Below are 9,759 nucleotides of genomic sequence, written 5' to 3'. Positions count from 1 at the left end.
CAAAAAATTATATAAAGTAAAATGTATTACAAAAATATTCCAATAGAGAATATATTTTAAAATACAAAAAGTATATATGTATTTTTTATTAACGAAGTGGTCGATTTTTCGTATCATAAAATTTATCAATAATGGAATCTGTGTCAAATTTTTCAGCAATTTTTTTTAATATAATTAAAAGATAATTAGTAAAAAATTCATCTTTCATTTTGTTTCTGAGTTATTCTTCGTAACATTCATAGCTGAAAAAGATATCTAAGTTATAGTAGTTAAAACATAGAGAATTAATACCAAATAAATCAAGAAAGACGCTCACAAGAAGAAAAAAAAATCTACTTGATGAGATTTGAAAAATTTTATTTAATTTAAAAATATTAGTTTTCAGATTTTTTTAATATTGTTAGTTACTTTTTAGATATTAGAAATCATTGATATTTAAATTAGATTAGACTTTTATTTATATTAAACTAAATATTAAATAAATTTTTAAAAAATTAAATCATACTTAATAACTTATAGCTATTAATCTTTTTTCAAAAAACTGGGGGAGGGACCGAGGCCTCCACTCGCCCCGTATATCCGTCCCTGATTACATTCCCTTCACATCATGTCTATATTTATTTTAAAGGTAACCGTATTTATTATATATATAGTTTAACTTTAATATATATTTAATTATTTATTAGATTTATATATTTAATAATTATTTAAATTTATATGACAATAGTTCTCTGTATGAAAAAATATGTTTATAAATATATGATTTAAAATATAAACAAATATTTAAATATAAAAAATTAGTTAATAGTTTTTAATTAGAGATTTTTTTTTATCGCACGTACTCTTACCAATTATTTTGGTCGTTAGTATAAATAATTATTTTATTTCTCTTTTTTGTATTTTCTGTCTTTTTTTTACAGTTATTAAAATCAAATCGGTAATCGAACCGTTACTGAATCATTAGATTATTAATTTAATTGGTGGGTCACATGTTAAACTGATTAATCCGGTCATAATTAAATAAGTATATACAATTTTAATATTATTTGCATAATAATTATTTTTTATATTTCAATAATTAATTTATATCTAATATATTATTATATATTTATAAGTATTTATTAAAAGAATATATTGTAATGAATAAAGATTTTTTTATTTTATTAATTTGTAAATGTTTAATAAAAATTTATATTTATATTATTATTTATGTATAATTAAAAATATAATTAAGTTAAAAATGAATGATAAAATTTATTGAATGAAAGTCTTGTATAGTATTATTATATATCATAATTATCGTTAAAATATCCGAAGTGTGAGTTAGTCTCGTGGAAATGCATGCATATCTAAAGAAGAGGTCAATGGTTCGAAATTATTGATTCACCAAAATTTCAAATGCAAATGCAATGTCTGCTCCTCATGATCCTCCTGAACCTACAAGGAAATATATCTATGCACGAGAAATATGATTTGGAGCAACACTTAAAACACTTTTTACGGTTCTTTTTTTCATTTTTTCTTTCTAAAACTAAGCAAACCTTAGTTTTTCGACTTGCAGTGTGATCACCGAGGACCCGCCAATTTCAAAAATTGATGTCTGATCATAAACGTGGCGACGATTCGTTTGTGTACACTGTCAAAATTCAAAATTCTCGAGAAAAGATGCTTTGGAGCAACACTCCACGCAAATGCATCTCCTGTTCCTGCATATTTACTTAAAAAATGCTTTGGAGCAAATTCATTCCACTTTCAGTCATGTATGCGAGTGCTCCAACCAGTTTGAAACACATGTGTTTGCAGTTACAGCACAAGAATGAGGTGACTTCTAAGTTAACATTTTCTTTCTTTTTTTTTTTTTCTGTTTTTAGGTAATTTGCACAAAAACTAATTATTTTTTTTGCATGAACTGTCCATTATCCATCTTTTAGATAGTAAAAACTCAAATACAGTTAATTTCATGTGAATTTAATAGTTTAGAATCATTAAATAATTTAATAGACTAAATTATTATCTAAAGACTTTCAGTTATCAACTCACGTGAAACTAATTGCATCTAAATTTCTACTATCCGAAAAAAAGATAATAGACAGCTAACACCTTGACCGAAAATAGTTAAGATTTTTTTGAACGAATGACATTATCAAAAATAGGAGTGAAATTATTATAATGTAAATTCATATAAAATATAACAACAAAAAACATGTAATTTTAAATGAGTGGTAGGTAGATGATAAACATGCTAAATGCATTGATCAATTAAAAATGATAAATGATGGACATATTATTTAATTGATAAGCTCTTAATTAATTAAAATTAAATACAATTTACTAAATAAAATAATAAAATAAAATTTAGTATAGCCGAGCAAAATATCTGGACTTAATTTACAAGGGTCATAAAAATAAAAAAAAACAACAACAACAATATTATTATTATTATTATTGTATAGCTAACTTATATCTTAAAAATACATGCTAAGATTATAAATTAAATTTTTTTTATTGTAAATACAAAAAGTTAAAATTTGAGTAAAGTATTGTTTTTGTCCCCAATATTTTGGGTAAGTCCTAAAGTTATTCTTAATGTTTCAATCGTTCTATTTAAGTCCCTGACGTTTTAAAATTGACACAATGTTGTCCTGTCGTTAGGAATCTGTTAACAGAATTGACGGCGAAACAAAATTGAGACGATTTTAAAACGTTAGGGACTTAAATAGGATGAAAACATTAGGGACAAAAATGATACATAAAAATAAATTTTAATTTAATTTTACCTTTCAATAATATTAATTTTTTACTGTACATAGTATTCCATTATTTTTTAATTATATCTAAATAAATTACACTTAATCACATTACTTTTATTTTAAATAAATTTATTTTTTTATAATTTTAAAGAATTTTGATACATTAGAGACAAAAGGTATAATTTATATTTTATTGTATATATAGTATTTTTTTCTTTTCTACAAGTTTATATACTAGTTATTCTACAAATATTTCATGATAACTAAAAATCTTTGAGTAAAATTATAAAAAAAATTAATTTATTTAAAATAAAAGTAATATGATTAAGTGTGATTTATTTAGATGTGATTAAAAAATAATTAAATACTATGTATAGTAAAAAATTGATATTATTGAAGGATAAAATTAAAATTTATTTCTATGTATCATTTTTGTCCCCAACATTTTCGTCGTATTTAAGTCCCTAACGTTTCAAAATCGTCTCAATTTTGTCCCGCCGTCAATTCTATTAACGGATCCCTAACGGCAGGACAACATTGAGTCAGTTTTGAAACGTTAGGAATTTAAATAGGACGATTAAAACGTTAGGGACAACTTTAGAATTTACCCTAAACGTTGGGGACAAAAATGATACTTTACCCTTAAAATTTTTAATGCATTTGTTTTGTATTTAATAGAAAATTATTTTAAAATTTCTATTAATAGTAATATTGTCATGTGTCAATATGTTAGCTATAATAATAATAATAATATTATTGTTGCTGTTGTTGTCGTCATCGTCTTGAATCATATTTATTTATCTAAATTATAAAAAATAACTACTATTTCCGGAAGTTATATGGTGGCATTAGTTTTGGTGACTAAGGATAGCATAAGTTTGATTTACAAATAAAATACTAACACATGGCATGGCAAGAAAATTAAATCTAAAACCAAAATAATTTTTTCTCTCTTCTATAATTTCTTATGATTATTTTTAACAAAATAATTTTTATAATTATTTTTATAATTATAAAAAATAACAACGAAATAATTTTTTTAATTATATTTATAATTATTATTTTATTATTATTATTATTTTTAAAAATTTATTATAATTATTTTTATAATTATTTTTACTAAAATAAATTTTTTTATAATTATTTTTATTTTTCAATTATTTTTAATTATTATTATTTTTAATAACTTCTAAAAATAATACCAAAATTATTTTTTATTTTATTATTTTTATTCTAAGAAATAAATTTTTATTATTATTTTTACTAAAATAATTTTTTATAATTATTTTTTTTTTGTAATTTTAAAAAACTAACACCCAAATGATATTCTCTCTTTTAATGTTATTTTAAAAATAATCATAAAAAGTTATGAGAGAGAATATCATTTTGGTGTTAGTTTCTGAAAATTATAAAAAATTATAAAAAAATCAATTTGGTAATAATAATAATAATTATTATAAAAATTTATTTTTTTAAATAAAAATAATTAAAAAATAGTTTTGGTGTTGTTTTTAGAAATTATTAAAAATAATAATAATAATAAAATAATTATAAAAAAATTATTTTAGTAAAAATAATTATAAAAAAATATTTTTTATAAATAACATAATAATTATAAATACAATTAAAAAATATTTTTGTGTTATTTTTTAAAAATTATTTTTATAATTATAAAAATAATTATAAAAAATAATTTTGATAAAAATAATCATATATAAGAAATTATAAGAGAGATTTATTTTTATTTTAAATTTAATTTTTTTATTATGTGTTAATATTTTATTTATAGGTCAAACTTTTACTATTTTTAATCACCAAAACTAATGCCACAATAAAAATTTTCTAATTACTATAGTTTACACTTTAAAGTTGAAATATTTTACTTTCCTTCGGATACTTGAGTTACCATCGTTAAAAGGGTCAAAGCCTATATCCACTTTCTTTAAATGTAACAGATATCAATCCCAAATTGGTTTATTGAGCTTGGCCACCTTAGCCACCAAAATAATATAGCCACCAAAGACCTCGGCTTATATAAAATATTTTATACTGTCAGTATATCAAAAATAAAATATATCAATGCATTAAAATTAAATTTTTTAATGATTTGAGAGGTTTAATATCTCAGTTCATGGACTTATGATGGTACAACACTTAACACTACAACCCCTTATTTGATATTGCATAAATAACTCACATAATCTACTTTAACATACACCAAATGAATTTTATTTAGATACAAAACATGAGAGTTTCTATAACAGTAAATATTGAATCTCTCACTTTAGAATTCCTCGAAGAAGTTTGAAATTAATATACTTTCATACAGGATTATCTTTAATTCTTGATGCTTCATATCCCGAAGTGTTTTAGTGGAGAGACATCGTCATCTAGCTTTGTGGTATACGCCAGTTTAATCAAGTCCGGCATTTTTATCTCCTTATAAATTTGAAGACTCTCTTCTGTCACCAACTCTTTTATTAGTCCATACATTCTTGGACATTCATCCTGAACATATTGTCTCAGAGAGCATGAAACCAAAACTCGTGGACCTGCTTTCTGAGCAAAAACTCCATGCTTGGCGCTCATAAACTTGTCATTTGTGATTAACTGTAATCAGTGCTAAGATATTAATAGGTCAATTGAAGAACTTAAATGTTTGTTTAATTTTGTAGAAGATTATATACAAAGGTATATAGTAACGTAGTAATACACAATTGGATATACAATATAAATCACTACCAAAAACGTTGATGAATTCATTATAATCACCTGCATCATATCACTAAGATTAATGATGAAAGCACCAGAAATATGAGTGACATCAATCCACTGGTTCTTGTAGAAGAACAGTTACAAAACCTACATGTGTATGAGCACTTAACTCCCCAATGAGTTCAGGCTCAGGGCACTGAGGGTAATAATGTCCAAGCATGAAAATCCCTTTAGCTCAATCTATGTCCTTAAGGTAACTGCTTTCTAGCTGGAATACTAACATTGGTAGCAGAGGAAGAAGAAGAAATGTTGACTTTATGGCCGTCATGAACGAATATCTTTGGTAACTTAGTCAAACCAGCATCAACAAGACCTTTCACACCTGCTTTTGTTTCATCAAGAAGCTTTAATTCCTTGTTCCTATGATAACTTCCATCTTCATGATCTGCTTCCATCATGTTTCCTCTGTTTTCAATAAAATTTCTTTATTCAATTAAGAACTTAATTTATAGTATTTAAAACCTTACATGTAATGTTTACACTATCCAGCCCCATCTTTTCTAGTGCTATCAAAATTCTAACAACAAATCAGTAAACAACTAAACCAAAAATTTTAAAAAATATTAAAGAAATAATAAAACCGATGATAGTGGGAATAAATTAAAGGGATGGATGAAGCATGAATTTAACAAATTGGTGTGACAAATTTTCCTGTATACATTTACAAGGGAAACCCTCAACGGGCCGTAGTTGTGATACCTTCTATGTTTCTTGGGTCTGACTTCTTCTTTCCTTTTGAGCTCCATCTCCTTTTCTTTCGATTGGTGAAGGTTCCCAAGTCGCTAGTTCGGTTTTCGTAACCTGACATTTTCTTCCATGTTGATGTATTTTTTAGCTCGCTCCTGTACATCGTTCAAGGAAGTCGGATGTCTTTTTGATATGGACTGAGAGAAAAGTCCTTCTCGAAGACCATTGACGAGTCCATTATCATCACCTCAGTGGGCAGGTCTTGAATCTCCAAGCACGCTTTGTTAAATCTCTTTATGTATTCTCTCAAAGGTTCTCCGACCTCCTGTTTCACCCCGAGTAGACTGGGTGCGTGCTTGACCTTATCTTTTTTAGATTGAAAATCTGGTAAGGAATTTGCACAAGAGATCGTCGAAACTAGATATCGATCTAGGGGGCAAGCTATCAAACCACTTCATGGCTGCTTTGGTTAGTGTTGTCGGAAAGGCCTTACATCGAGTAGCGTCCGAGGCGTCTGCCAAGTACATCCGACTCTTGAAGTTGCTGAGATGATGCTTCGGGTCAGTTATTCCATCATACAGGTTCATGTAAGGGATTTTAAAGTTTCTGGGAACTTTAGCCCGGATGATATCCTCCGTAAATGGGTCTTCTCCCCCCAGGAGACTGTCTTCCCGAGTCGTACGAGAATCCTTGTTTTGGAGATTGGATTCTATCTTTGAGAGCTTATCCTCTAGCTCCCTCCGCCTTTTGATCTCTCTCTTCAGACTCCTCTCCGCTTCACGCTATCGTTCTAATTCTTGCTCTAACTGTTCAAATCGACCTTGATGCCCTTGTAGCCATCCCAAGAGGTCGGGATCCTCGGGTTGTCCTTCCCCTTCAGGGAGGCGAACTTCGGATTGGACTCTCCTTTGATTGCTGGAGGGGCCTTTTCCATGTGGCTCCTCTATTCTTGGTGGAGGTATCGCTAATGCTTGGTCGTTATTGACCATATTTTGGTATTCTTAATCTGATTCAGACGCGGTGCGTCCGTCTTCGTACTGGTTGTCCGGCATTGAGCGTTGATCTCTAAGTCTCAAACAACGACGTCAATGTTCCGGAGCTTACCTGAAACCGGATGATTGGACTCGAATGAAAGGCCGAAATATTGAAGTATGGTAGACTCTGACTTGTTCATGTCTGGGAGCCGCCGTCCGAGTTGTACATATGTGTTTGAATAGGTGGGGGTGGTACCTGCAAGACACTCTGATGCTTAAGTTAGCAAGGGGTTAAGCAGGTTTAGAGTATTAGAACTTGGATTTACCTGAGTGTGTTAGTGTATTTATAGGAGACGAACCAATTACCACCGTTGGAGTAGTTCCACTTCTAATGGTGGATAACCATCCCTTTATCTTAGGGTTGTTGAGATCTCTCTTCTAGAAGTGCTGAGAGATCTAGGAAAGCAGTTACTCACTTGGATAAGTATTAATTGCGTGCTTGCGTTGATCCCGACCTCTTTGAGGAGGTCGGACAAGCAGTGGAGGCCAATCCTCTAGATTGGACCTTTTAACTTTATGTGGCTGTCTTATGTTTTAGGTCAGGTATAAACGAGTAAGATTTAGACATCAACTCATAGAAATTATAGAATTGACTTTTAAAATTTAAAAATTAATATCTTTCAAATTGAAAAAGTTGATAAAGTAATAAAGTAAAAAATTAATCACTCTCAAATTAAGATAGTTAAATATATATTTTATAGAAGTTACAAAATTAACCGTAATTAATTTCTCACTTTATCAATTTTTTATTTTAGATAAATTAAATTTAAAATTTATATAAACATAAATTTAGAATAATACTACACATCCAAATCTTTTTATTAACCAAGTCCAAATAAATTAGTCTAATATAACAAAAATAATTTATAACTAGTATTATTTTAAATCTTATTATTTAACTTAATTGGATTTGGTTCATAAAAAGATTTGGATATGTAACATTGCTCTATAATTTAATAAGGAGTTGATTAAATTGAATTTAAACATTTTATAATTTAAAAATTTTAAATCATTAACTTTTTAAAATTGAATAAAATTAAGGTTAAATTACACAGTTAATCCCTACACTTTTAATAAAATTGTAAATTGGTCCCTATAGTTTAAAAGCTTATAATTGGATCCCAAAAAAAATTAAAATTTGTAATTAAATCCTCAATAACATTTACTGTAAAAAAATACACATTTACCATAATGTCCACTTCTTCTTTTTCCTTTTCTTCCATTATCCTTTCTCTTCCCCTCTTCCCCTCCTTTTTTCACTGATAGCCATGGCTATAGCATCAACCACCACAGCAGTTCCCTTCTTCTTCCCCTTCCTTACTCTTTGAAAATTCAGTTCCTCTTCAAGCAAATAATAATTTGTCGGGCTGCATTTTTGTATTTCTACTGTTGTTCAATGATGCTAATTATATGGTTTGAAATGTTGAATTACAATGAATTCAAAACTCATCCATTATGAAAATTCAGCTTCCTTTTATCGTAGTAGTATACAAAGTCTCAAACTTTGACTCTGCCCAATCTTTCTGAACTCTCTCTGATTACTTCAACATGTAAATGTAATTTTTCTTTTATTTCTTGTACAAGCTTGGGAAAACGAACTATGTTCATACTTGAAGAAATTTGTGGGTTTTGAGTTAACTGAGTCAGGTTATCTAGATGACCATAATTGTATATAATAATGTGATAATTCATGTTTTTGGATGTCAACGAATGAAAGATGCATTCTTGGTATTCGATGAAATGCTTGTGAGGAGAAGGGTAGCGTTTGAGAAATGTTGGTACATATCTGAATATGTTTTTTATAGTGCTAGAGCTACATGTTACCACCGATCCTAACTTCACCGCCGCTATTGCAGCCGCCATCTCCTCCATCATTGGAGGTAACAACAACAACAACAACAACAACAACAACAACAACAACAACAACAACAACAATAATAATAATAATAATAAACCAAACAGTACTTGAAATGATAATTGATGAGTTTGGAAAACTCTAAATTAATATTTGTGATAACTAAACATTATTAATGTGATTAATTGCAAAAATATTAAATAATATATTTTGAATAAATTAATTTTTGCAATGCAGGTTTTATTTGGGCCGAAACATAAAAGAAATATTGCAAGCCCAAATCAAAACTAACATTCAGCCTTGGTGTATGTTTCCTATAATATGTGGCTGAAGCAATTTGTGATTAATTGGGCAGAACTCAAACATTGCCATAAGCCCAATTAGTTTGGATGAATCAAAATTTTATTGAGCTAGATTAAATGTTGTTGCTACTAAGCCTAATTTTAATTTTGATGAATGTTCCTCATGGTTGATCCGAAATCAAGTGAAGAAGAAAGCAAAAAAATTACTTCCAACGGATCCAAGCATTTTACCATGTGATGGATTCCAAATTTTATTAAAGTGTCATTTATTGTATGAAAAATATGAGAGAAAAATTTGTAATTGAGTTGATTGATTGCCATAGTGCTGCACGCTATCAATAGCAAAGAAAGGGAAG

This window comes from Arachis ipaensis, chromosome B5 (assembly GCF_059453495.1).
Source record: "Arachis ipaensis isolate K30076 ecotype BB chromosome B5, ASM5945349v1, whole genome shotgun sequence".
Taxonomy (NCBI): domain Eukaryota; kingdom Viridiplantae; phylum Streptophyta; class Magnoliopsida; order Fabales; family Fabaceae; genus Arachis; species Arachis ipaensis.
The sequence above is the reverse complement of the archived record's forward strand: the minus strand, read 5'-3'. Positions refer to the sequence as shown.